Source organism: Ornithorhynchus anatinus, chromosome 19, assembly GCF_004115215.2.
Source record: "Ornithorhynchus anatinus isolate Pmale09 chromosome 19, mOrnAna1.pri.v4, whole genome shotgun sequence".
Lineage (NCBI taxonomy): Eukaryota > Metazoa > Chordata > Mammalia > Monotremata > Ornithorhynchidae > Ornithorhynchus > Ornithorhynchus anatinus.
In genome coordinates this window covers 23,214,941-23,242,242 of record NC_041746.1, presented here as the reverse complement: position 1 = coordinate 23,242,242, position 27,302 = coordinate 23,214,941, and the positions used below count along the sequence as shown (strand labels likewise).

The window sequence follows — 27,302 nt, the reverse complement described above, 5'->3', positions numbered from 1 at the left end:
CTCTCAGGGTCGCACCTGGAGGGTTTCCAGTTCTCTACCAATCTCGATTATGAGGGAGAGTCAAGCAGAGGCATATCCACTCCATTCCTAGCTTGGGCGATGGCTAGCGAGTGGAAGGCCACCTGCTAAAAATCAAAACTCACCTCTGCTGGGCAGCAGCGGCACGGGAGAGAAGCAAGGGTGGAGATTCGAGTTTACCGCACGGAAGGAGGCAATGGTTAAACCGCTTCTGGATTTTTACCAAGAAAACTCTACGGACACACTCCCGAAAGGATCGCAGATGGAGGTGGGGCGTTCTGGGAGAGATGAGTCCGCGACATCTCTGTGGGTCGGAGTCGACTTGACTGCGTAAGACAAGCAATCCTGCCAGTGTTCCAGAGATCCCAGCTCAGTGCAAGGGCCTGAGTTCTGGGGTCCTTGAAAGGGTGGTAGCCAAACCCAAACTAGGGAGGTCACCCAGAAGGCCATGAGCAAGCATACAATCAATCAGTCATATTTATTGAGCGCTTACTGTGTGCACGGTATTCTAAGCATTTGGGAGAGTACAACAGAATTAGCCGACACATTCCCTGCCCACAACAGGCTCGAGGGGGAGACAGATGTTAACATCAATAACTAAATCATGGATATGGAGATAAGTGCCGTGGCGCTGAGGGAGGAGTGAATAAAGGGAGCCATTAGGGTGACGCAGAAGGGAGTGGGAAAAGAGGAAATGAGGGCTCAGTCAGGAAAGGTAGGGAACGTGTCAGTTTATTGTTGTATTGCATTCTCCCAAGCGCTTCGCACAGTTCTCTGCACGCAGCGAGCACTCAGTAAATGCAACTGACTACCTGCCTCCTGGAGGAGGTGCGCCTTCAGTTAGGCTTTGAAGGTGAGGAGAGTGACCGACAGCTGTGAAGAGGGCGGGCGTTCCAGGACAGAGGCAGGACGGGGGCGAGAGGTCGGCAGCGAGATAGATGAGATGGAGGTGAGGTGAGTAGGTTGACGTTGGAAGCAGCGGCATGATGTAGTGAGAAGCAGCAGGGCCCAGTGGATAAAGCACGGACTTGGGAGTCAGAAGGTCACGGGTTCTAATGCCGCCTCCGCCACTCATCTGCTGTGTGATCTTGGGCAAGTCACTTCACTTCTCTGGGCTTCAGTTACCTCATCTGTAAAAAGAAATGGGGATTGAGACTATGAACCCAAGGTGGGATAGGGACTGTGTCCGCCCCGATTTACCCGTATCCATCCCAGAACTTAGTACAGAGCCTGGCACATAGTAAGCGCTTAACCAATACCAGAATTATCGTTTATATGGTTTATTATGCTTATTCGTGGTCACCTCTGGAAGAGATAGCGTTTTCCGATCTCTGGACTCCACTGGATGTCAGGGTGGGGACAGACGGGCTTGGTCTGGGGAGCGACAGGCTCTGGGGCTGATGCTCGCTGAGCCGCAGTGAAAAAAGTGGTGAGCAAAGCTTGGGCCCCAACTTGGGTCTGGTGACCCGAGCTGGACTGGGGGATGCAACTCCCGACTTTCCACCCTCTCCCCGCGTTTCTCTCCCCCAGACCCCGCACTTCCATTTACACACCCTGGAAGAGCAGCTTCACAGAAGCGGCGTGGCCTACTGGAAAGATCTCAGGACTGGGAGGTCCTGAGTTCTAAACCCTGCCCTGCCAATTGCTTGCTGTGGAAACTGGGATGAGTCAATTCACTTTTCTGGGCCTCAGTTTCCTTAATTGTAAAATGCGGATTAGATCTTCCTCCCTCCAATTAAGACCGTGAGTCCCGCGTAGGACAGGGACTGTGTCCAACCTCGTAAACTCGCATCTACCTCAGCACTTAGAATATTGTGTGACACAGAGTAAGGGCTTAAATGTTATTTTTAAATTATGTGAAAATGAAGAGGGGAGGGCTGGGCCACGAAAACAGGAAATCTTGACTCATGCCGTCCTCTTCTCTCTCAGTATTTACTGTTATACCTCAGGGTAAGAGAGGGATAAAACCTCTCTCCCCCAGGGAATACAACACGTTTTAAAACCCCGAGCTTAGCCGGAACACGTATTCTTCTGACCAAGCCAGTAAACACTCTGCCTATGAACAGTATCATAGTAAGTTAATGAAACTATTTTTTTCTTCCAGTTTAAACGAGACCGTTGCGTTTTACGTCTTTTAAAAATCACATGGACTTTATTCCTGTAGCAAACCTAGCATGAAGAATAGCTTGTACACTGATTCTCTCATGGGAAGGATTTTTTTCCTTTCCAGAGCAGAGTCAAGAAACGATATTGGGAAATTTCTCTTTTACACCTCAATTTCTGAGAAGCTTGAACTATTATGCTCAGCTTATTACAGAGCATAAAGCCTTTAAGACATGCAAATTTCCAGATAAATTCCTGAGCTGAGGAGGCTTGTAGAGGTTCAGCACATGTTAAACATACAGAATGTCAAAGGGAAGAGTGAGATCAAAGGCAGGTTTTTGACGTTGCTCAGAATTAAGTCTATATTTGTGGCCCGAGATGTATTTGGCAGCGGGGGTGGGGAAGCAAAGAGAGGGGCCTGGGGGGTTGACAAAGAAACAGGCCCAAGTAAGGGGAGCAATGCGTTGGCTAGTTGAAAGAGTTCGTAGCAGTAAGCTCGTTATGGGCAGGGAAAGAGTCTGCTGATTCTGCTGTACTGGACTCCCCCAAGCGCTTAGTTCAGTGCTCTGTGCATAGTTAGCGTTGAATAAATACGATCGATGGATAGCAATCATCGTAATTTAAATAGATAAATTTGTTGAGTCCTTGCCTTTAATGATTTCTAGTGGTGGTACTTTGAAAAATGAGTTAATTTTAGCATTCCTATTCTCTGTAGCTTTTAATCTGAGCAAAGCTTTCTTTGGGTATGTAGTTTTGTATTTTAAATGGGAAAAAAACTTTTAGGAAAATCACAGGTTTCAGTAGCATTATAAAAAGAACATAAAACAGGGACCTATACTTTTCAAGAGTTTTCACAGAAGCACTACGGCCAAGTGGAAAGAGCAAAGGCTCTAATTTTGGCTCCGCCACTGCCTGCTCTGCGACTTTGAGAAAGTCCCTTAATTTCTCTGAACCTCAGTTCCTGCATCTACAAAATGTGGATTCAAGTCCAGTACCTACTCCCCCTTAGAATGTAAGCCCCATGTGGGACAGGGGCTGAGCCCGACGTAATTACTTTGTAACGACCCCAGCCTTTAAGACGGTGCTTGGCACACGAGAAGCGTTTAGCAAATACCACAATTATTATTATTGGGTGGAAAGATAATTCCCAAGAGCAAATGAAAGGATGCTATTATCATTGATAAGGTTTGGAATCTGGAGCTCTCTACACCAAATCCACTGGAATTACTAAGCATGGGTCAGGGACTGTGTCCAAGCTGATTATTGTGTATCTACCCCAGGGCTTAGCACAGTGATTGGCACATACTCACATTGGCTCACATTGGCACATTGGCTCACATATAGTAAGCACATAAGTAAGTGCTTACTATACATCAGGCACTGTACTAAACACTGGGGTAGATACAAGATAATCAAGTTGGACGTAGTCCATCTCACAGCTTTACTTCCCACTTTACAGCTGGGGTAACTGAGGCACAGAGAAGTCAAGTGACCTGCCTGAGATCACATAAAAGACAAGTGAAGGAGCAGGGATTAGAACCCAGGTCCTCTGACTCCCCACCCCCTGCTCGTTCCACCAGGCCATGCTGCTTCCAAACCCCTCTGCACCACGGGTAGGCAAAACTATTTTTAGTCCTTTCTTACACATGGGTAAACTGAGGTGTAGAGCGGGTAATTGTTTTCCAAAGCCATAATTAGTCCAGAGCAGAGTTGAGGCTAGAAGCAAGTCTGCTGATTCCTACATAGAAACTTCAGCCTCCTGCACTTCGTGCCTTGAATTCATTTTTGGCTTTTATTCCAACCGTGCTAACAGAAAACATGATACCTTCCTCTGCCATTCACTTTCTCGCATTTCTTTTTACCAAAGGGTTGAGTTTCATGAAATTCAATTGGATGAATCTATTACACCTCTCATTTCCTCTACATACCGACTATAAATTTGCATCAAATGAAGGACACTTTTTAAAGTTCTCGTGATTTTTAGGTTATAAAGACCCCGGAAAACTGGTCCATAAAAAGGATGGACAAAAACAGTACAAATCTACTTTATATTTTGGGGGGTTGTTTTGTGGTATTTGTTAAGTGCTCCCTATGTGCCAGGCACTATATATCAAGCACCGGCGTAGACACAAGATAATGCAGATTGGAAACAGTCCGCGTCCTACACGGTGCTCATAGTCTTAATCCCCATTTCACAGATGAGGTACAGAGAAGTTAAGTTAATAATGTAGGTATGTGTTAAGCGCTTACTACGTGCAGAGCACCGTTCTAAGCGCTGGGGTAGATACGGGGGAATCAGGTCGTCCCACGTGAGGCTCACAGTTAATCCCCATTTTCCAGACGAGGTAACTGAGGCATAGAGAAGTGAAGTGACTCGCCCACAGTCACACAGCTGACGGGTGGCAGAGCCGGGATTGGGACCCATGACCTCTGACTCCCAAGCCCGGGCTCTTTCCACCGAGCCACGCTGAAGTTAGTGGCCCAAGGTCACGCAGAGACGAGTGGCAGAGTCGGGATTAGAATCCACGCCCTCTGACTCCTAGGCCGGCGCTCTATCCACGTAGACACGCTGCTTCGAGAAGTGTCTGCTAGTCCGGACATACGCCAGCTCTGGAGGGGAGTCTGGGGGACACCTCAGGCCCCTGGAATCGGAGCCACCCCACTCCACTCCTAACCCGTATCTCCTCCTGACAACCGCTCTCCCTCCTCTTCAAAGTTTATCGAAGGTACCTTTCCTCCAAGAGGCCTTCCCTAAGCCGTCCTTTTCTCTTCTCTCGCTCCCATCTGCGTCACTCTGATTTACTCCCTTGATTCACATCCCCTCCCGGCCCCACAGCACTTATGCAGCACTTATACATTATTAACTTAACTTCTCTGTACCTCATCTGTGAAATGGGGATTAAGACTATGAGCACCGTGTAGGACGCGGACTGTTTCCAATCTGCATTATCTTGTGTCTACCCCGGTGCTTGATATATAGTGCCTGGCACATAGGGAGCACTTAACAAATACCATAAAACAACCCCCCAAAATATAAACTAGATTTGTACTGTTTTTGTCCATCCTTTTTATGAATTTATTCCTATTGTTGTCTGTCTCCCCTTGTCGACTGTGAGCTCGTTGTGGGCAGGGAGTGTGTCCATTATATTGTACTCTTCAAGGGCTTAACAGAGTACTCTGTACACAGTGAGCGCTCAATAAATACGATTCGCTGACTGACCGACTCCAGGACACCCGGGGGCCCCCAAGTTAGTGATAAAACATTCATTCGTCAAGCTCCTCTCTACTTGGTTGTGTGGGTGTTGGAAAAGGACACAGAAAGCCATGCAAACACATTCCCAAATCAACTGAGCCGTCTTGGAATGGTTTTCTGTAGGAAAGAAATCTGCCAATTTATAATAGCTTTAAAAATAAAAGGGAACTAAAACATACATCTCACAATCTTGGAGAATCCAGCACGGTGAAAACAATCACAAGCAACTGCATAAAAATAAAACACCCCAGGCGGTTTTAGTCCTCCGAGACAGGCGAACAGTCAAAATTCAAACTTATTACCACTGCTATTACTTCTAGTAATAATAATAATGTAATTTATTTGCTATTATACTGGGGTAGATATATGATAATCAGATCCCACATGGGGCTCACAGTTTAAATAGGAGAGAGCACAGGTACTGAATCTGCATTTTACAGATGAGGCACAAAGAAGGGAAGTGACCTCCCCAAGGCCACACAGCATACAAGTGGTGGAGCAGGGATTAAGAGTCCATGACCTTCTGACTCCCAGGCCCGGGCTCTATCCACTCCGCCACGGTGCTTCCCAAGCTGTGATTCCCACTCGGGGTTCACAGTCAAAGTAGGTAGGAGAACAGGTATTGAGTCCCCATGTTGCAGATGAGGGAACTGAGGCCCAGAGAAGTGAAATGACTCACCCAGGGTCACACGGCAGACGAGCGGCGGAGCCGGGATCAGAAGCCAGGTCCTCTGACTCCCAGTCCAGAGTTCTTTCCGCTAGACCCCGCTGCTTCCCCCCTCAGATGCGTGGCACTGGGGATTCATTATTAATAAGGGGAAGAAAGGAGGATCTGTGTGTGTCGGAGAAGCACTGACACTTTGGCATGACCGCGTGAGCCTCCCAAACCGCACGGTAAACACCCATTAACATGATAATACACATTAATCCAGCCAAACACGACTCATTTGTCATCTTTCCACGGCAACCCATCTGTGCGCGTGTCGCGGGGAGAGGCTGGCGCTCTTATCCGTCGAGGGATTAGCTTCCGAGGAAGGGTTGGTTTTCCGTGATTCTTTGGGAAGGAAAAGCTCATTCGTTTCCATTTCCTGAAACCCTATTTGTCATTCACTTCGGTGATCTCGCTTTCGTCTTAAGCCAAAGCCAGGCGACGAGAATGACTCTAAAGAGGGTGATAGAAATACCTCATTACGGCAATCAAGACGACACCTAATTTTGATCCCTTCTTAGGCTTGAGACACTGCCGATTCTCGTCTCTCACCAGCTAGGCCGAGGGAATAAGAGATTTACGTTTGGGGGGCGGTTATCTCTCGGCACAGGTGGAGAGGGTTTTCCCTTAATTTTGAGCGCTAACTCCGAACCGACTGCGGCTCTTGATTACTGGATGTGAAAATGGTAAAAGCTAAACATGTCCCTTAAATTAGAAAGAGAAGCAGCGTGGCCCAGTGGATAGAGCACGGGCCAGGCTGTCAGAAGGACCGGGATTCTAATCCCAGCTCTGTCGCTCGTCTGCTGGGTGACCTTGGGGAAGTCGCTTAATAATGTTGGTATACGTTAAGCGCTCACTATGTGCCGAGCCCTGTTCTAAGCGCTGGGGTAGACACAGGGGAATCAGGTCGTCCCACGTGGGGCTCACGGTCTTCATCCTCCTTTTACAGATGAGGTCACCGAGGCACCGAGAGGTGAAGTGACTTGCCCAAAGTCACACGGCTGACCAGTGGCCGAGCCGGGATTCGAACCCATGATCTCTGACTCCGAAGCCCGGGCTCTTTCCACTGAGCCACGCTGCTTCACTCCTCTGTGCCTCAGTTACCTCATCTGTAAAATGGGGATTAAGACTGTGGCCAAATCTGGGACGGGGACTATGTCCAACTCCATTATCTTCTACCTACTCCAGCGTTTAGAACAGTGTTGGACACAGAGTGAGCGCTTAACAGATATTTTAAAAATAATCGGGAGACTACCTTCGGACTGTAACGATTGCAAGTGTTCCCCCCCTCTAGCTGCTTTTGGATGTGAAGCAGGGATGGCACCTGGCTATATCGAGTCTATCCCAGGGCTTAGCACACAGTTGGGCACAAAGTAAACGCTTAATAGATACCACAATTCAATAGAGCAGAATCCCTACTTTCCGGGTCTTGAACAACGAGAGTCGGGGCTCCATTCTTAGGCAAATCAGCAAATCAAAGTGAAGAAGCTGCGTGGCCTAGTGGATGGGACACAGGCCTGGGCGTCAGAAGGCAGGGTGCCGAGCGGATGGAAGACATATGGAATGATAATAGTAACGTCAGTATTTGTTAAGCGCTTACGACGTGCAGAGCACTGTTCTAAGCGCTGGGGGAGATACGGGGTAATCAGGTTGTCCCACGTGAGACTCACAGTTAATCCCCATTTTACAGATGAGGTCACTGAGCCACAGAGAAGTCAAGTGACTCGCCCGCAGTCACACAGCTCACAAGTGGCAGGGCCGGGGGTCGAACCCACGACCTCTGACTCCGAAGCCCGGGCTCTCTCCGCAGAGCCGCGCGGCTTCCCCGATGACGGATTTGCCGAGAGAAATGAAAACACCCGCCCACGGAAAGTAATGGGTTCATCTCGAAAACCATGCCTTTATGTTATCCTCCTGAGATAAGATGGGAGGGAGAGAGGCCCTAATTTGAATGCGGTCAGCAGGGTACAGGACAGTTGCGGTCACTCCTAGTGTAAGCGCTTAACAGATATCATTATTATTATTATATCCAAAAATGATTCTCCCCTCCCTTCGAAGTCTTCTGCAAGGCACATCTCCTCTAAGGAGGCCTTCCCTGACTAAACCTTCCTCTCCTCTTCTCCCACACCCTTCTGCGTCACCGTGACTTGCTCCCTTTATTCAACCCCCCCCTTCCCAGTCCCGGTACCTGTGTCCATATCTGTAAGTAATTTATCTATTTATATTAACGTCTGTCTTCCCCTCTAGACCGTAAACTCACTGGGGGCAGGGGACGTATCCGTCTACCGTTATACTGCACTCTCCAAGTACTTTGTTCAGTGCTGTGCGCACAGTAAGCGCTAAATAAAGAAGCAGAGAAGCAGTGTGGCTCAGGGGAAAGAGCCTGGGCTTCGGAGTCAGAGGTCACGAGTTCGACTCCCGGCTCTGCCACTCGTCAGCTGTGTGACTGTGGGCGAGTCACTTCACTTCTCCGGGCCTCAGTCACCTCATCTGGAAAATGGGGATTCACCGTGAGCCTCCCGTGGGACGACCCGATTGCCCTGTCTCTTCCCCAGCGCTTAGAACAGTGCTGTGCACATAGTGAGCGCTTAACAAATACCAACATTACGAAATACGAATGAATGAGTGCATGAACGAAGTTAGCAACTCCACGCCTGTGGCTTCCTTTCGCTTCCTGCTACTGCTGCCGTTCTACTCATTACCGCAAAAGCCCTCTCCTCCGGGCTATCGCAGCGACTCTGTTTTCCCCACTGTCGCCTTTGCCGTCTTCCTGGTGTGTCCTTCGACAGGAACGTGGGCGAGAGTCTGCTTGAATTTGGGTCTATAAGCGTGTCTATTGATGCACGTGTGTGTACCGCATGTGTACACGTGCATTTGCGCACGTGTATAACACCTTCATGTCTGTCAGCCTAACCGTCTGTCTCTCATTCATTCATTTGATCGCATTTACTGAGCAACTGTTGTTGCCGTAATAGTAATAGTACTGGTAATGCTATTTATTGAGCACTTAATGTGAGCTCACCACTACAGGGAGCCCCGGGAACGCATGCACGACCCTTGTGGGACTCACAATTTAGGAGGTATGGATCTCAAAATACGGCACGTGTCTGTGCGTGAGAAGACAGAGGGGGAGGAACCGGGAAATGTTACGGAGGGAAAACTGGCAGGATTTGGCAAACCGACCGAATGTGAGAAGGAAAGGAGACAGACGAGTCAAAGGTGACACCCAAGTTGCGAGATTCTGAGGCAGGGAGGGTGGAAGTGATGTCAACCAGGAGAGGAAAGGTAGGGAGAGGAGGAGCAGAGGCTTTAGGAGAGAGGAGTTCAGTTTCACAGAAGGCAGTTGCTAGCAAACGGAGAGTCACACGTGTGGATGCGTTTGGGATAAATGTGCGCAGAACTAAAGCAGAACTAAGTGACCCCTAAACTCTATCCTGCTGACAAACTGACATTTCAGTTCATCAGAGGATGTTCTTGGGCATAGACAATTTTTCCTTTTTTTTTTTTTTTTGGAAACCAGAAAGACTGGACGGGCCCCCCTACCCACAGCCAAGCTCGCCCAAAGAAAGGTGCTTGGTCTTGAGGGAGCTGAGTAATAATAATGTTGGTATTTGTTAAGCGCTTACTATGTGCAGAGCACCGTTCTAAGCGCTGGGGTAGACACAGGGGGATCAGGTTGTCCCACGTGAGGCTCACGGTCTTAATCCCCATTTTACAGATGAGGGAACTGAGGCCCAGAGAAGCGAAGTGACTTGCCCACAGTCACACGGCTGACAAGTGGCCGAGCCGAGATTCGAACCCATGACCTCTGACTCCACAGCCCGTGCTCTTTCCACCGAGCAATGCTGCTGTGGGGGTCTGGGGAAGGGGTCCTGGAGGGCCAGAGCTCAAGCCCGGGGCCTTGGTAATAATAATACTAAGAATTAGGGTACTTGTTAAGCGCTTACTCTGTGCCATGCACTTTCTAAGCCCTGGTAGATACAAGTTAATCAGGTTGGACACAGTCCCCGTCCCACATGGGACTCACAGCCTTAATCACCATTTCCCAGACGCGGTAACTAAGGCGCAGAGAAATGAAGTGACTTTCCCAAGGTCACACGGCAGACAAGTGGCACAGGTGGGATTGGAACCCGGGTCTCTGTGACTTCCAGGCCCATGCTGTCCATTAGATCGTACTTCTCTCCCTTTATGGCCAGCACTGTATTAATCACTGTGCTTCCTCCTCCTCTTCCCATTCCTCCTTCTTCTGTACCGATCGGTTAAAACATTTGGTTGGTTCAAACTGCTCTGTTTCTCAACTCCCTGGGCTGGTCTTCCATTGCGAGCCCCATTAGGAAGAGGACTGTCTTATGTGATTTTTTCGGATTTATCCTGCTGCCTAGAACACAGTAAGCCCTTAATATCAGTGTTATTTATTAATATAGATAGTAGCAAGATCACAGGCTCCGGAGCCGGAGGACAAGGGTTCTAATCCCGGCCCCTCCACTTGTCTGCTGTATGACCTTGGGCAAGTCACTGAACGTCTCTGTGCCTCAGTTACCTCATCTGTAAAATGGGGATGAAGACTGTGAGCTCCCCGCGGGACAGGGACTGTGTCCAACCCAATTACCTTGTATCTACCCCAGAGCTTAGAACAGTGCACATACTAAGCGCTTAACAAGTACCACAGTTATCATTATACGTACACGTGGGAATGTGTGCGTGTGTGCACAGCTTAGCCATCTCACATCCCACGTGCCTCAAGCAGGGAACGGAAGTTGCGATTTTTGAATGCGCTGTTGGAATTTTTTCCTGCCTTCCAAAGATTGTGAAGTAGAAAAATACTGGGCGGGAGAACTATTCCTGCAGGGACAACTACCAAAGTAGATCCTGGAACAGACTGTTCCCACTCTGTCCCTTGGAGCAAATAATAGAAATATGGACACCAACAGTTTGGTGAAGAGAAGGGGGGAAGAGCATTAGATTTCGAGTCATAACACTCATCAGTTGGCCAGGAAGAAAAGCGGTACTATCATTCAGCCTTTTAAGTCAACGGTGTCTCCATGTTTTGGTTTCCTCAAGGCGTCTTTAGAGCAGTGCCTGTTAAGAATGACGCTCTGACGATATCATAGTCGTGCAATCGCTGCTACTCACCGAGCGATTATTGATCCAGATGTAGTTCAAATCCGATGATGACCAATTAGCAGTATGCTTTCGTCTTGTCCTAGGTCTAGCTTGAAAAAGAATCCCAGGCCCGTGTTCTATCCACTAGGCCACACTGTTTCCTCAGGATGTTCATTCCTGTATAATAGACATACTGTTCTGTTGAGGCACTTGTGGCACTTATTCATCCATCATCTTTTACGCATTGTGGGCATCTGTCCCGAACTGAGCCTGGCATTAGGTATGAGTAGAGACACAGAAGAGAGATGATTCTGAATCGAGCAAAGGCGAAGGTATAGCTGCTAAAGCCAAAAATGTCAATATAGAACAGATCGAGCAATCGACTTTATTGAGTGCGGAACACTGCACTAAACACTTGGGAGAGTACAATATATCAGGGGTGGACCAGATCTGAGAGGAAGCTTTCTTTTGGCTTCCTCTCCTACGACACCAAGCCTGAAGAAAAGGAACGGGTCACGTAAATTAGCAGGAGCCAGGGCGAAAGGGATTTATTCAGATATACAACTGTGCTTTGTAGACGAAGGAGAAATGAGATATGGAGAAAGATACAGCACCCAAAGAAAGGGGCGGAATGATGCAAGCTGTTGGTTGAAATGAAGAAAGAATTACACTGCTACATGACATAAAATCGTGCTAGATTTATTATTCCATTTATCCAACGAGCCTTAAAACAAACCAACCAGAGACGTTGCCCTCAGAAATATAAAGTCGCTCCTGTCCGTTCCGAGCGGTTCAACAGAACCGTGGATTGATAGATCAGTCACACTTGCCCAGCGTTTGCTGATATCAATATAAGAGCTTCATTTTAAAAGATAAATAAAGCAACGCCATTATCCAAACGGGGTAAAATTTAACATCCTTGTGGTTTGTGGAAATTTTTGATGTGCCTGCTGGCTTTTCAATAAAAATCAATTATGCCTTAAATGCGAGCGGTAGTCAACATACTACAGACTATAAATTCAATTTCATCCTCAGAAATATGGATTAGCTGAACTTGGTGCCCCGCCATTGATTTCAGAAAGCAAAACTGATAAGGTAAAGAATAGGAAGAAGATTCCTGACACTGCATCGAGTTCTGGATTTCCATATTATTCTGTAAGAACTTTCCCCTCCCTATAATATCCTCCTTGTGAAATATGTATGATGGGTAGGCATTATACGAACTGCTGATTCATCTCTATTCACCAAATGGATATTTAGCTTTTATAATGCAAGGTGGGAACAGTGCAGAAAAAAACAAATATATTTGATGAAACTCAGCGCTGGATAGGTACGGGCCAATCTGCATGAAGTCGGGGTGTAACTCCAAACACTCTGATTAAGCGCTCCTGTTCCTTAGACGGGAAGGTCCAATAAGTGAGAATTTTTCAGAGGGCAGCCATCCCCACCGTTTAAAAATGAGTGAGTTCTCCCCCTCCACCCAGTCCCTCCCTCCACCCCTTCACCCTCTGGGCTGAAGCAGCATGGCCTAGTGGATAGAACATGGGCCTGGGAGTCAGGAGGACCTGGGTTCGAATCCCGAATCCGCCACTTGTGTGCTGGGTCACCTTAGTAGTAATAACAATTACTGTCGTATTTGTTAAGCACTTGGGAGAGTACAACACACATTATAATAAGAATGTGGGTAGTCGTTAAGCGCTCACTACGCGCAGAGCGCTGTTCTAAGCGCTGGGGGAGATACAGGGGAATCAGGTCGTCCCACGTGAGGCTCACAGTCTTAATCCCCGTTTTCCAGATGAGGGAACTGAGGCCCAGAGAAGCGAAGTGACCCGCCCACAGTCACAGCTGACAAGTGGCAGAGCCTGGATTCGAAGCCATGGCCTCCGATTCCCAAGCCCGTGCTCTTTCCACTGAGCCACGCTGCTTCTCTGGTAGCAGACACATTCCCTGCCCACAACAAGCTAACGGTCTAGAGGGAATTATTAATTTAATAATAAATTAGCAATTTAACAATTAACACCCATAAGTTACTCAAACACACTTTAGGCATTTCACACCTCTGTCATGGACCCAGACTGCATAAAGGTATGCATAAAGATACATATATAAAGATAACCGTACTGCGAGCAGAGAAAAGCTTTCGGAGCATCTACTGGTCCCAGAATACACTATTAGAAGCTTAGAGAAAAGGTACTAGAGAGGGAGAGAGTACTAAAATGGTAAATATCGTAAAAGATACAGTCCCCCCCCCACTAGGAATTCACAGTTTAAAAGGGGAGACTATAGTCATAAATTGATGAACATACCATAGTTGATACAGACATCATAAACCCCCGTGAATTAATAATACCTCAATAACTACTTGATAGATCGTTGCAGGTAGATAAGTCTTATAAGTTGGCATGACCAGGAAGGGGGGAATCTACTATGAATCCAGAGAAAAATTCAATTACCACTTTTATACGTGTGTGTGTGTGTGTGTGCTTATGCGCGTGGTTTTACAGATTGGGCTGGTTCAGAGAACATGCCTACCGACTCTTCTGTATTGTACTCTCCCAAGGTCTTAAACAGTGCTCTGCACACAGTGAGCCCTCGATAAATACCCCGGATTGATTGATTGATTCAAAGATGGCATCCTTGGTATTAGAATTTACCCGTGTGTGGATTTGTGTGTGGCGTGTATGGAAGGGCGGGTGTGAGAATGACATCCCACAGAGTGCACACACAAAGATTGCTCCTTGTTGTGCTGGGTTGTTTGCGGTCCCAATAGCTAACGGTGTTTTTGGCCTTAGTCTCTGGAACATACGTTCCTCTGGAAATGCATCATTCCGCGATACGTACCAATCAACTGTTCACCTCTCTAAGAAAAATTTAGGATCAAAAGGCTACAGTGTGCCTTTTGGGAGATTTATACAGATCCAGGTAAAGATAATAAGCAGGAATCTATAGTGCCTGCATTAATCTGTTCTTAAATAAACAGCTGGGTAGTAAGAAATCCTTGATGAAATAACATGGTTACCATGTAAATGACAGCTTTGCTCTCTCTCTCCGAAACAGATCTAATTCAAAACATTCCCCAGCATTTCCATCATATTGTTCCAATGTGAGTAAAGCATATTGAGGAAAAATCCATAGCATTGTTTATGGAAAAATAATTCTTGTAGATTCACTTGGAAAACTGCAAACATTCATAAACAGCTACTCTTTGGGGATAGAGAAAAAGTGCCATTAAACAGGTGTTAGAATTTAAATGACATCTCATTAGTGGCTTCTTTTCACAGCTCAGAGACAAATAAAACCTTCATTTAAAAGCATTAGCGTTTCTCCTAAGGGTTTCTGGTATCATAATGTTTTGTTTTATGAAGATATTTAGTTCCTCCCAACCTTCTTGCTTATTTATACAAAACAAACCAACTGTATTTTCAAGTTTAGTTTGAAAACGAACCCACTGAGAGAATGGGTCCTTTGTGGGGCACAAATCCTCTCAGTTGTCCACAAAAGAAAACTGCTCTTTAGGAGACTTAGACCAGAGACAGATTATTTTTCATCGCTTTGGGTTAATTTCCAATACACTGAATTAAAAATAGTCCCTAGGTCTATAAGAGTTAAAAATACCTTCTCTTTTTCCAGGACCTCCTAGCCGAAGGAATCAAATGATTTCCTGAAATAAAGTGTGCTCTTCAGCTTTTAATTAATAGTAGCTACTGAGTACTAAGTCCGTGCACTGGACGTACAAAATGCCTGGAAGACTTCAGCAGAGTCAGTGGATACGGTCCCTGCCCTCAAGAAACTTACAATCTAGTGGAAAGATATTAAACTCAAGTTCATTATGGGCAGAGAACGTGTCTGCTAATTCTGTTGTACTCTCCCAAATCATTAATACAGTGCTCTGCACACAGTAAGTGCTCAATAAGTACCTTTGATGGACTGACAAATTACAGTAGGGGGAACAACTGAGCCGGAAGAGATTTATTCATTCAATTCAATCGTATTTGTTGAGTGCTTACTGCACGGAGAGCACTGTACTAAGCTCTTGGAAAGTGTAATTCGGCAATAAAGAGAGTCGATCCCTGCCCACACGAGGCTTAAATAAGTGATGCGGTTTGGGGAGGAGGTGGGGTGAATTCCCCATTGCTTAGCAGGTGAGGACTCAAGTGCTTATTGAACCCCCATTTTGCTAATTAGGGAACTGAGGCACAGAGAAGTTAAGCGACTTGCCCAAGATTGCACAGCAGGTAAGTGACGGAGCCAGGATAGGAACCCAGGTCCGTTGACTCCCAGGCCTGAGCTCTTTCCACGAGGCCAAGCGACTTTTCACGTGAGCTGGGGGCCAATTTGAGCATGACAATATGGGACGTGCCACTTACTCTTCTGAGCGTGTGACCTGTGCAAAGCTCTGATCCACAGTGTAAGGTGGAGAAGCAAAGCAAAGGTGATGGCACATTTCTCTGGATCATCTCCCTCCTGCTTGAAACTCTCTTCTCCTCACAGCACTTACGAACAAATGACATTTCAAGTAGAAAAGTCAGCCAGTAGTAGCCAAGGTATCTGCTAAACAGTCGTTAAGGGCAGCGCACTCTACTAAATGCTTAAGAAAGCGCGGTAAAAGCTTGAGACATATTTTCTGCCCTCAGGCATCAGTAAATCAGCCAGTCATATTTGTTGAATGCCTCGTGTGCCGAGTCCAGTGCTCTTGGGAGAGTCCAGTCTAACAAGATAACAGACACATTCCCCGCCCACAGCGAGCTTACGGTTTAGAGGGGAAGCTACATGTCCAGGATAATGTATTGGGCTGTTCCATGTCTCTCAATGACCGCTTATTCTCCAGGGCAATCAATGCCTACCCTAGTCGATCCCTTTGAGGCTGACAGATGATTGGGCTCAGGAGAATGTCTCAAAGAAAAAGACCTCATCCCTGCCTTCCAGAGGCTTGTAGTCTAATGGAGGAAACAGGATGAATGCAATCTCTCAATAAATACCATTGATTGAACACACAAATATCAAGATGTAGTTAGATAATACAGACTATAATAGAGATAATTAGATGCCGGGGAGAGAAATCTCAAGTACTATGTTTAAAACAGAACTCCTTATCTTCCCACCCAAACCTACTCTTCCCTTAGACTTTCCTATCACTGTAGACATCACCCTCACCACCCCCTGTCTCACAAGCCGGTAATCTTGGCGTCACCCTTGACTCATCGCTCTCATTCAACCCACATGTTCAATCCTTCACCAATTCCTGTTGGTTCTACCTTCAGAACATCTCTAGAATCTTCCTCTTCCTCTAAAATTCCACCCGTGCTTATCCACGTACTTAACATCTCCAGCCTTGCTTACTGCATCAGTCTCCTCACTAACCGCCCTCATCTCTTGCCTCTCCCCACTTCAGTCCAAACTTTACTCTGCTGCCCGGATCTTGTTTCTAAAAACCAATTCCATCCATATCTTCCCACTCTTCAGAAACCTCTAGTGGTTGTCCATCTAACTCCGCATCAAACAGAAACTCCTTGCCTTTGCCTTTAAGGCACTCATTCAGCTCTCCCCCTTTTACGTTACATCACTGGTCCACTACACTACAGCCCATCCACTTCGTCCTCCACAATCAACCCGCTCGCTGTACCTCAATCTCATTTATCTCCCCGCCGAACCCTTGCCCACATCCTCCTTCTGGCCTGGAAAGCTTGAAGTGGGAATAATATTTCCGAACACGGGATTGCCTAAGAACTTCCTGATATAGAGGAAAAGAGGATTTGGGAATGAAGTCAAAGAAGGAAACAAAGTATACTGCAATGAACTCATCCCCATCTTCTATGAAGAACAAGGGCCAGTCCAATCTGATTAGCTCGTATCTGCCACGGAGCTTAAAAAGGTCCTTGAGACATAGGAAGAGCTTAACAAATGTTATCGTTATTATTATTATTATTATGTTCTGGTTGTTATTACCATCGCTAAGCCCCCAGAAATAATTCATACCGGTTTCAAACCCACTGCAAGAAAGTGATGATAGCTCACTTTCTGAACAGTCTTAAAAAAAAAAACCTGAAAGGGTTTTTTTCTTGTAAAAAGACTGATTTCTTTTAAAATTTTACTTTAAAAAAAAAAGCAAGTTAATGTCGCCTGCTGGTAAGCTTAGCAACCACGGTAAAGCAATCAAGATAAACATGAAACACAAGCTATTCACCTGGTTATGTAAGGAATAAACACAATTTCCAAGGGTAAAATCAAAATTTCAGTGCCCTTTTCAGTTCAATCTAGCCAAAAATGCCGGCCATTGGGGAAGCTTCCTCAAGCCAGCACCTTACTGAGAGATTAGGGGCGGGAAAATGTGAGAGAGATTTGGCACGTTCTTGAAAATATTCTCTGTGCTCTCCCAAGAGCAATGCAGAGAATAGGTCGAAATATTCTGTTGTCTAAACATGCTTTACCTTCATGACATCTTACCTTCACAACTTCTCTAGATTGTCTTTTCTTCTCCAGCCAACTGCTTCCACGCCGACCCAAGCTTTAGTAATTTCCACTTTGATGCCGCGTCACCCTCCTTGCTTCTCCAGTCCATACTTCACTCTGCTGTCCAGATCAGTTTTCTAAAAAAAATATTAAATCAATTGTGTTTACTGAGCACTTGCTGGGTGCAGAGCGCTGTACTAAGTGCTTGGGAGAGTACAATACAACAGAATATATATATATATATATAAACCACCACTCTCCCAACTTTCAAAGCCATCTTAAAATCGCATCACCACCGAGAGGCCTCCTCTAAGAAGGCACTTCTACACTCTCTCCCTTCTTCACCGAATAGGCACTTGAATCTGAGTCTCTTAAATGTTTGATATTCACCCCATCCTCAGCCCTGCAGAACTTACGTTCATATCCTTACACTCTACAATCAAAATGCGTTTGAATGTCTGGCTCCTCTCTCTTGACTGTAAGCTTCTTTGCCGCCAGAGAACGGGTCTAATGATAAAATAAAGATGACGATGATGGTATTTGGTAAGTGCTTACTGTATGTCACACACTGTTCTAAGCACTGGGGTTGATTCAAGCTAAACAGGTTGGACATAGTCACTGTCCCACACAGGGCTCACAGTGTCTACCGACTTTATTGTACCACACTCTCCCGGGCGCTTACTATAGTGCTCTACTTTTTCCTCTCTGTTTAGCCAAAGGTGATTTCCTTTTAATGGTATCTATTGAGTGCTTAATTTGTGCCAGGTACTGTACTAAGCACTGAAGCAGATACGAGCTAGTCAGCCACTTACCTGGTGCGTGACTTTGAAGGAGTCACTTCTCTGTGCCTCAGTTACCTTATCTGTAAAATAGGGATTAAGATTGTGAATCCCATGGACCGGTCCAACCTGATCAGCTGGTATCTACCCCAGCCAGGGCTTAGTACAGTAGAGAAGCAGCGTGGCTCAGTGGAAAGAGCACGGGCTTTGGAGTCAGAGGTCATGGGTTCGAATCCCGGCTCTGCCACTCGTCGGCTGTGTGACCGTGGGCAAGTCACTTAACTTCTCTGTGCCTCAGTTCCCTCATCTGGAAAATGGGGATGAAGACTGGGAGCCCCACGTGGGACAACCCGATTCCCCTGTGTCTACCCCAGCGCTTAGAACGGTGCTCTGCACATAGTAAGCGCTAAACAAACACCAACATTATTATTACAGTGCCTGGCACCAAGTAGGCACTTAAATACCACCAAAGGGTCCATGACCTACATGGGCAACACCGTCTTAATTTCCACTTTACGGATTAGGTAACCGAGGCAAAGAGAAGTGAGGTGACTTGCCCAAGGTCACCCAGCAGTCACTTGGCACCGGAATTAGAACCCAGGTCTTCTGATTCCCAGGCCCATGCTCTTTCCACCAGGCCGTACCGTGTTCAACTCCAGAAGGCACGTTGACCATTTCCCATCTCTTGCCCGAGTTTCCGTAGTTTTGAGAAAGAAGATTTCGAGAATGCTTGTTAGCTTTTCCATCTCCAATCGGTACAGACCTATTCCAAGCAGGTTTTCTGTTCTTCTCCCCTTTCTTTCTTTCTTTCTTCTTTTTTTTTTTAAAGTGGCAAACTGCTTTATATCGACAACCATCTGTGAGCCTGTCTTTCAGACCATCAAACTCTTCCATCCATTACCTCACCTCGGAGGCTTGACAGCCCCATAAAGATGACATACTAATTCAATGGCTTGTAATTTCAGCTAAACAAAGACGAGGGCTGCAGCTTCTTTCTTTGTGTTAACAGTGCCATATCGGCAAAGCCAGCTCCACAAACATGCCTCTGGGAGGGTTTTATGACAGCAGCTGAATGGGGAGAGTAGCTTGGTGTTGCTTTTTATGGATTTTGGCTCCATAATCTTTGGCTGTGGGCTGCTGGTCCTGGCCATTGTGTCTGGATTCTATGTCAGCAGCAGCTAATTGTTCCAATAATGTTTATCATAGGGATCCACCAGGGAGCTGTATATGTGGAGATACGCTACGGGCCATGATACACACTATCTTATTGATCTCTATACACAGGCCTTTCGCTTCAATGCCAAAAAGCTCTTTGAGGTTCCCAATCCTAAAAGGGGAGGGAGGGAAACCTAACAGCTTAATCATCCCGCAAACAATAGCGTCTAAGGGAAAGTGGAGTCGCGTTCCTCCGATTTATCGGAGCGGTGCCCGAAAATCGCGCTCGGAAGGGGCCGAGGAAGACATCGGCTCATTCCACCTCCTGATGTGGGATTTGCAGGTTAATGTCCAAGAGGTCCCTTTCCTACGAAGCGGGATGTGAAGGCCCCTGTAAACAGGCATGGGTTGCACGGGAGCTTTTCCAAATGATAAAGCGACGGTTCATTAAATCAAACCCACCAAAGGAGTGGTGTGTCGGTCCAAACCTGCGAGCCGCTGGCCTCCTCTCCCCGCCCCCCTCCGGCAAATTTTTGTTCCTTACGGTGCCAGCCGGCAGGAGTTCTTTAATCTGAGGCCCAAATGTAGCTAAAACATCCAAAAATAAAGGGACCGAGCGGCGGGGAAGGGAAAACGTTTATCTTTGCCTGATTTGGGATGCTTTCTTCCCTTCAGAGAACGTTAATGGTGGAAAAAAAAAACCCACCCAGAATGATAAGGAAAGCTCTCTGCTGCAGGGGCCCATCCATTCGTTCGTTCGATCGTGTTTATTGAGTGCTTACTGTGTACAGAGCACTGTACAAAGCGCTTCGGGGAGTACAATATAACACTGAGCAGACACATTCCCTGTCCACAACGAGGTGAGTGTCTACATAGAAGTCTTTTCCCTTTCAAGATCTCCTCATCTTAATAGCGTGGAGAAGCAGCGTGGCTTAGCCAATAGAGCACGGGCCTGGGAGGCAGAAGGACCTGGTTTCTAATCCTGGATCTGCCGCTCGTCTGCTGGGCGACCTTGGACAAGTCACTTCACTTCTCTGGGCCTCAGTCCCCTCACCTGTAAAACGGGGATTGAGACTGTGCACCCCATGTGGGACAGGGACTGTGTCCAACCTGATTTGCCTGCACCCACCCCAGCTCTTAGTACAGTGCCTGGCACACAGTGAGCGCTTAACAAATACCACAGTTACCATTAGGTGCGAGAGGGGTACTGTGGAAGTGACTCTCCCAACCAATCACTGGACCCCTGAGGGTCCAACCAAACATTGTCTTAGAGAAGCAGCGTGGCTCAGTGGAAAGACGCCGGGCTTGGGAGTCAGAGGTCGTGGGTTCATATCCCGGCTCTGCCCCTTGTCAGCTGTGTGGCTGTGGGCAAGTCACTTCACTTCTCGGTGCCTCAGTTCCCTCATCTGTAAAATGGGGATGAAGACTGTGAGCCCCCCGTGGGACAACCTGATCACCTTGTAACCCCCCCCCAGTGCTTAGGACAGTGCTTTGCACATGGTAAGCGCTTAACAAAAGCCATCATTATTATTCCTAGCCATTCACCAGCCTCTGCCCTTCTGGACAATCGTGGGGCGCTTCCAGTCTCAGAAAATCCAAGGACCCCAGTCTTCCCAGCCGATCGCAGCTTCATCCCTCCCGGCTAAGTGCCCACTGGCCACCAGCAGCCATTTAGAGCTGTTAAAGACCAACCTGCCCTCCGTCTCCTCGTTTCAGCAGAGAGCTATCTTGGGAGCACTAGCTAAGCTCACAAAGTCAATTTCCCACCTGTCAATCCACGCTCCCTCTCTCCTTGGGTTCGGAGAGGCGCTGGTAGCTATGGGGAGCGGTTTCGGTTCGAAACCTCTCTGAACACCACTTCAGCTAAAAGACCCTAGCTGAAACCAATGCCAGACATGCAGGAAACTCCGGAGGACTGACGAGATGACAATGATAATGATAGTAGTGATATCTGCGATATTTGCTAAGTGCTTACTATGTGCCAAGCACAGTATTAAGCCGTGGGGTGGATACAAGCTGTCCCTGTCCCACATGGGGCTCACAGCCTCACCCCCCCCCCCATTTTACAGATGAGGTAACTGAGGCACAGAGAATAAACTGACTTGACCAAGGTCACGGAGCATCTATATCTGTATCTGTAATTATCTGTATATTATCTGTAATTCAGTTCAACGTTTCGATCACCAACAGACACTTTGAAAACTCCTGTTGCCTTGTATTCTGCCAACGCTCAGTCCAGTGCTCGGCACACGGTAAAGCGCTCCATAAATACCACTGACCTGGGGATCCTCTCCCAGTTTATTCCTTGGGGGTTTCCACCCTTCAGGATTCCACTGCATCCCAGCAGAATCGAAGAAACAGAATTTTTGCTGAGAATCTGAAATTAATCCTTCCCTCTTATGAGTATTTACTGCCGGTCACTTCCTTGATTTCTGGGAACGCGGTTTTTCAACGCCACTGAACTTTGAAAATGGGCGATTCAAATAGCATTTATTAAATAAACTCCAAGAGGGCGTTTTGCCAATGGGAAAAAAGAATACAGTGCATGGTTGATTTAGAAGAAATGAGAAATAGTCATGGGTAGCCAGCCACTGTGCAAATGATTTTTGTTAACGGAAAGGAAAACCTAATAAACAATTTTATTCTTAAAATGTCTTCTCCTTAAGTAAATGGCTTTGAAAAGCAGAAATAGATGGCGAAAAAAATTAGTGCCGTGTGAAGAGCGATCGGGATATTGTTTTAATGGTTCTGAATTACAAACTCTGTTTGTAATCCATCAAACAGAGTGACGATTTGAATCTTTCCCTTCGTTTGATAGCTCTTGAGGGAAAGGTAGTGAACGACTTCTTCAGTAATGAACACATCACACGCCCTGTACTCTACTCAATCATTACGTGTATCAGGAGGACTCCCTGTTTAGCCACAGTGGGGGGGGGGGGGGCGGGGCGCTAATTTCTCTGAGTGGAGGAGGGGGGTCTTCCAGAAAAAGAATAACTGTGGTCTCTGTGAAGTACTTACTATGTGTCAGTCACCGTACTAAGCGCTGGGGTAGATGCAAGATATTCAGGTTGGACACAGTCCCTATCTCACATAGAGCCCCATCTGAGGCTAACAGTCTTAATCCCCTTTTTACAGATGAGGTAACTGAGGCACAAAACAGTGAACTGACTAGCTCAAGGTCCACATCAGACAACTGGAGGTGCTGGGATTAGAAAAACTCCCAGACCCATGTTCTTTCCACTAGATCAAGCTGCTCCTCTGTTGCAGAGCCCTGATATATTGCACCAACACTACAGTTAGGTAAAAAAAAACAATGTACAACTCATCTCAACCCCTCTCCATCCTCTCCTGTTTCCACGAACTTTTCCACCTTCTCCGGCCTAAACCTAGAACTCACCCCACACTCCAATCTCCATCCCAAGCACTTAGTACAGTGTTCTGCACACGGTAAGCACTCAATAAATCCCACTGATTGACTGATTAATCACAAGGAACCTCAGATCTAATGCATCACAAGAGTGTCCTCTCTAGATGTAAATTTAAACATTTTAAAGCAAACGGCATATTTAGTTTCAGTGCTGAAAATCCTTAGTGATCAGACTTCCATACTCGTTATTAACAAGACAATATCAGATGACATTTATTAAGCATCCTCTTGCACAAGGGGATTTGATAGGAACCTCAGACAATTAAAAGAAAAGTAGAGACAGCTTTTCTCAGTTGATAAGAGAAACTAATAAACATCCAATAACCCGAACCTCATCACGACTAATCGAGCTTTTTGAGAATTAGACCGTAAATCCCTTGTGGACAAGGAGCATTTCTACCAACTCAGTTGTACTGTACTCTTCCAAGCACTTAGTACGGTGCTCTGCACATAGTAAGTGCTCAGTAAGTACGAGTGATTGATTGATTGAGAATTAGCAACTTTGCAGCTGCTTACAGTTATAGCCATTTTGGGGGAAGTCTCTATAATGGCTCCTTGTAGCAGATTTTGCCTGTTCATAGGGCAGGGAGCCAGATTCAATATCGTCTAATCCAGGCTCTGCCACCTGTCGGCTGTGTGACCTTGGGCAAGTCATTTCATTTCTGCATGACTCAGTTCCCTTATCTGCTAAATGGGGATGAAGAGCCCCATACGGGACAGGGACTGTGTTCAACCTCATCCCCTTGCATCTAACCCAGTGATTAGTACAGTGCTCTGCACTCAGTAAGCACTCAATAAATACGATTGATTGACCGACTGATTAAACACCTAGTCCACATAAACTCCCACGCCCCAAGCCACAGTCTCAAAACAGAATCGAGGCCCTTCCGACGTTGCCATTACAGCGTCTTTAAAGCTGCTTCTTTTTCATTTCTTCAGGATACTTCTGTTTCAACCTAAGCAAGAAAAAGGCCCATTCCCTTTTATTTCCCCTCCGGAAAGTGTGTTTGCCTACAAAGGCTCGACTAGCCACTGGGGCTTTGCCAGAGTTCCTGCAGTGAAACAAGCTCCTTGGCATCTTGTTGACAACCCAGAAACAAGTGTATCCACAGGTCACACATTAGTGACGGAATGTTTTTGGCAAAAGGGAGTTGTCCCGGGCACCAAAGTGAGCCCGGAATTCCATCAGAGGTTAGACAGAGATTAAAAGGCTAGAACAGTGCCGCTCTCCAAAAGGCTGAGATTTCTTTTTTTTTCCTTTTCTTTTTTAAGAGGAAAGCATTCAGGGAACAGGAATTTTCACTCAAAGAGAACTTGCCGCTAGCAGTTTATTCCTTCGGTAATTTTAGATTTAGGTAACCTCTGCGGGTTCACAATTAACAGCACTGCTTTTGCTGCTTGGAAGGAATAAATGAGGCAATCATTTCGTTGGCACTATATTATGATAATTCTGTTCCTTTGCGGGTTTCACAGAAGGATGGCTTAGTGGACAGAGGACGGGCTTGGTTGTCTAAACCCAGCTCTGCCACTTGTCTTTTTTGCAACCTTGGGCCAGTCACTTCGGGGAGCCTCAGTTTCCTCATCTGTAATATGGGGATTAAGACTGTGAGCCCCAGTGGGGACGTGGACTGTGTTCAACCTGATTAGTTTGTATCTACCCCAGCACTTAGTGCAGTGTCTGGCAAATAGTAAGCGATTAGCAAATGCCATAAAAAAAAAACCCCAAATGCTATTAAAAAAAAAAAAGAATGGGACCAGCCGATCACATTAATAGTGTTAAAAGCCAAGTTGAGGAAGGAAGAATCCAAAGAGCAGCTGAGTGAATAATTCCCCATTTTGAGATCCTCTCTTTGCTGAAGACCCTACTCCATGCGACAACCAAACCCGTGCTCTATCCACTAGGCCACGCTGATTTCCTACTGTTGTCTGTGTCATCATCAGTCGTATTTATTGAGTGCTCAGTATATGCGGAGACCGTAATAGGTACTTGGCAGTTACAATATCGAAAAATTGACTAAAGATTGTCCACTGCTATGCCACAGGGTGTAAGGCTTTGCTTCACCGTTTCTTTTAGTTCTTCTGCCCATCCTCGTCTCCTTGGTTCATCCGTTCATTCAAATGTATTTATTGAGCGCTTACTGTGCGCACTGCACTAAGCACTTGGGACAGTACAATACAACAATAGACACAGTCTGCGCCCACAATTAGCTCAGAGTCTGGAGGAGAGGAGACGGACATCAATACAAATAACTAAATGACAAATATGTTCATAAGTGCTGTGGGGCTGGGAGCAGGGAAGAACAAAGAGAGCAAGTCCGGGTGATGCAGAAGGGAGTGGGAGATGAGGAAAGGGAGGGCTTAGGCTGGGAAGGCTTTTCGGAGGAGATGTGCCTTCAATAAGACTCTGAAGCGGGGATAGGGTAATTGTCTGTCGGATTTGAGGAGGGAGGGTGCTCCGGGCCAGAGACAGGACGTAGGCCAGGGTATTTCGTCTTGCTGTAGAACAGCCGTTTGGATTTCCTGCACACACAAATAAATAAATGACAGATACGTACATAAGTGCTGTGGGGCTGGGAGAGGTGTTGAATAAAGAGAGCAAGGCGGGGAGAGGCAGAAGCGAGTGGAAGAAGAGGAAAGGGGGTTTAGTCAGGGAAAGCCCTTCGGAGGAGCCGAGCTTTCAGTAAAGCTTCGAAGAGGTGCAGAGACGTTGCCTGTCAGATGTGAGGAGGGAGGGCATTCAAAGGCCAGAGGTAGGATGTGGGCCCTAATCTCGGCTCTGCCACTTGCCTGCTGGGTGACCCTGGGAGGGTCACTCCCTTTGCTTCTGTTTCCTCATCTGTAAAATGGGGATTCAATATCCTCCTAATTTGGCAGGGAACTTTAAGCGGGACGGGGACTATGTCCAGGCTGATTACCTCAGAACTACTCCAATACCTGGCCCGCTCTGAGGGCTTAACGAATACCATTTAATACACCCCGTGGCCACTGTCCAAAGAGTCCTTATCAACCACGCTCCAAGTTCCTCTGTTCCCAAGGAGGGTTTTTTACTCCCGTCTCAGTACCGATGAGACGAGAGGCTCGGTATTCAAAACCAGGAATCACTCCCTGTCTGTTCTGAAATAGTTTCCTTTTGTGGTCAGTTTCTGAAACAGTAGACTCCGGTCAATCCTGCAGCCCAGCCATCCACTCCAGAATACGATACCTCTTGATTCTAAGCTCGTCGTGGGCAGGGAACGTGTCTACTGTTATATCATACTCTCCCAAGCACTTAGTACAGAGCTCTGCACACAGTAAGAGCTCGATAAATATGATTGAATGAATGAATGAATCCCTGACAGTAGGACTCAGGATGCATCAAGGATGACTGACTGTTCTTTAAGGACTTGTTTTGGAGGAAATTCATTTTCCTAACCGACCAGGAAACCCTTTCCTTGGTTTCAGCCTGAGAATGGTCACTCTTGTCACACAGATCTTCACAGCTTCTGCATTTCATTGGTCATCATAAATCTAAGGTTTCTTTTAATATGTCTGCCGAGTGTGCTTATAAACAAATGCCACCTTTATTTGAGTCAGATTAAGTTTTTTCTTAACGGTTTGCTCCTAATTTCAATCTATCAATCGTATTTATTGAGCACTGATTATGTGCATAGCGCTGTACCAAGCACTTGATGCAGCGTGGCTCAGTGGAAAGGACCTGGGCTTCGGAGTCAGAGGTCATGGGTTCGACTCCGGGCTCTGCCACTTGTCAGCTGTGTGACTGCGGGCGAGTCACCTCACTTCTCTGTGCCTCAGTTAGCTCATCTGGAAAATGGGGATTAACCGTGAGCCTCACGTGGGACGACCTGATTAGAACAGTGCTCCGCACATAGCGCTTTACAAATACCAACATTGCAACAGATTTAGCGATGCATTCTCTGCCTTCGGATGTTTTTTCACCAAACCTAAAGTGGACACTTAAATGATCTGAACTGTGAGAATTCCATTCATCTTACCTTTGCTTTGTGTGTTCATTAGCAATGATTCATCCCAAAATTTATGCTTCCTATGAAATCTGTGCATTGGGAATACCAAGGAAAACATCGTATTCACAAGATGACACTGTTTAAATAAAATAAAATCTTAATCGATTTATTTCTGAAATTCATGCTTTTCTCCAGCTCCCACATTTATCTATGCGGCACAGGGTTAGTATTTTTGAAATAAAAAGGCATTTTTCATCTGAAGCATTGATTTGAAAAGTTGAAACTCATTTCACCTAATGTACGTTTTGCTTTTAAACATGCTCTGAATAATTTGTGTGATCCA

The 27,302-nt window shown here is 46.5% G+C and overlaps 1 long non-coding RNA gene across 2 annotated transcripts; it reads right to left on the bottom strand.

The window, feature by feature from the left end:
- Positions 1-1,111: 1,111 nt before the first annotated feature.
- On the bottom strand, positions 1,112-27,091 carry LOC114805626. 2 transcript variants are annotated; one of them, XR_003753604.2, is made up of 4 exons: positions 26,990-27,091; positions 17,631-17,773; positions 11,217-11,456; positions 1,112-1,148 (listed from the first exon to the last, which is right to left on the bottom strand). It is a non-coding gene; the product is annotated as an uncharacterized LOC114805626 (long non-coding RNA). The 2 variants fall into 2 exon arrangements; XR_003753605.2 differs by lacking the exon at positions 1,112-1,148 and adding an exon at positions 6,115-6,536.
- Between the last annotated feature and the right edge of the window lie 211 nt (positions 27,092-27,302).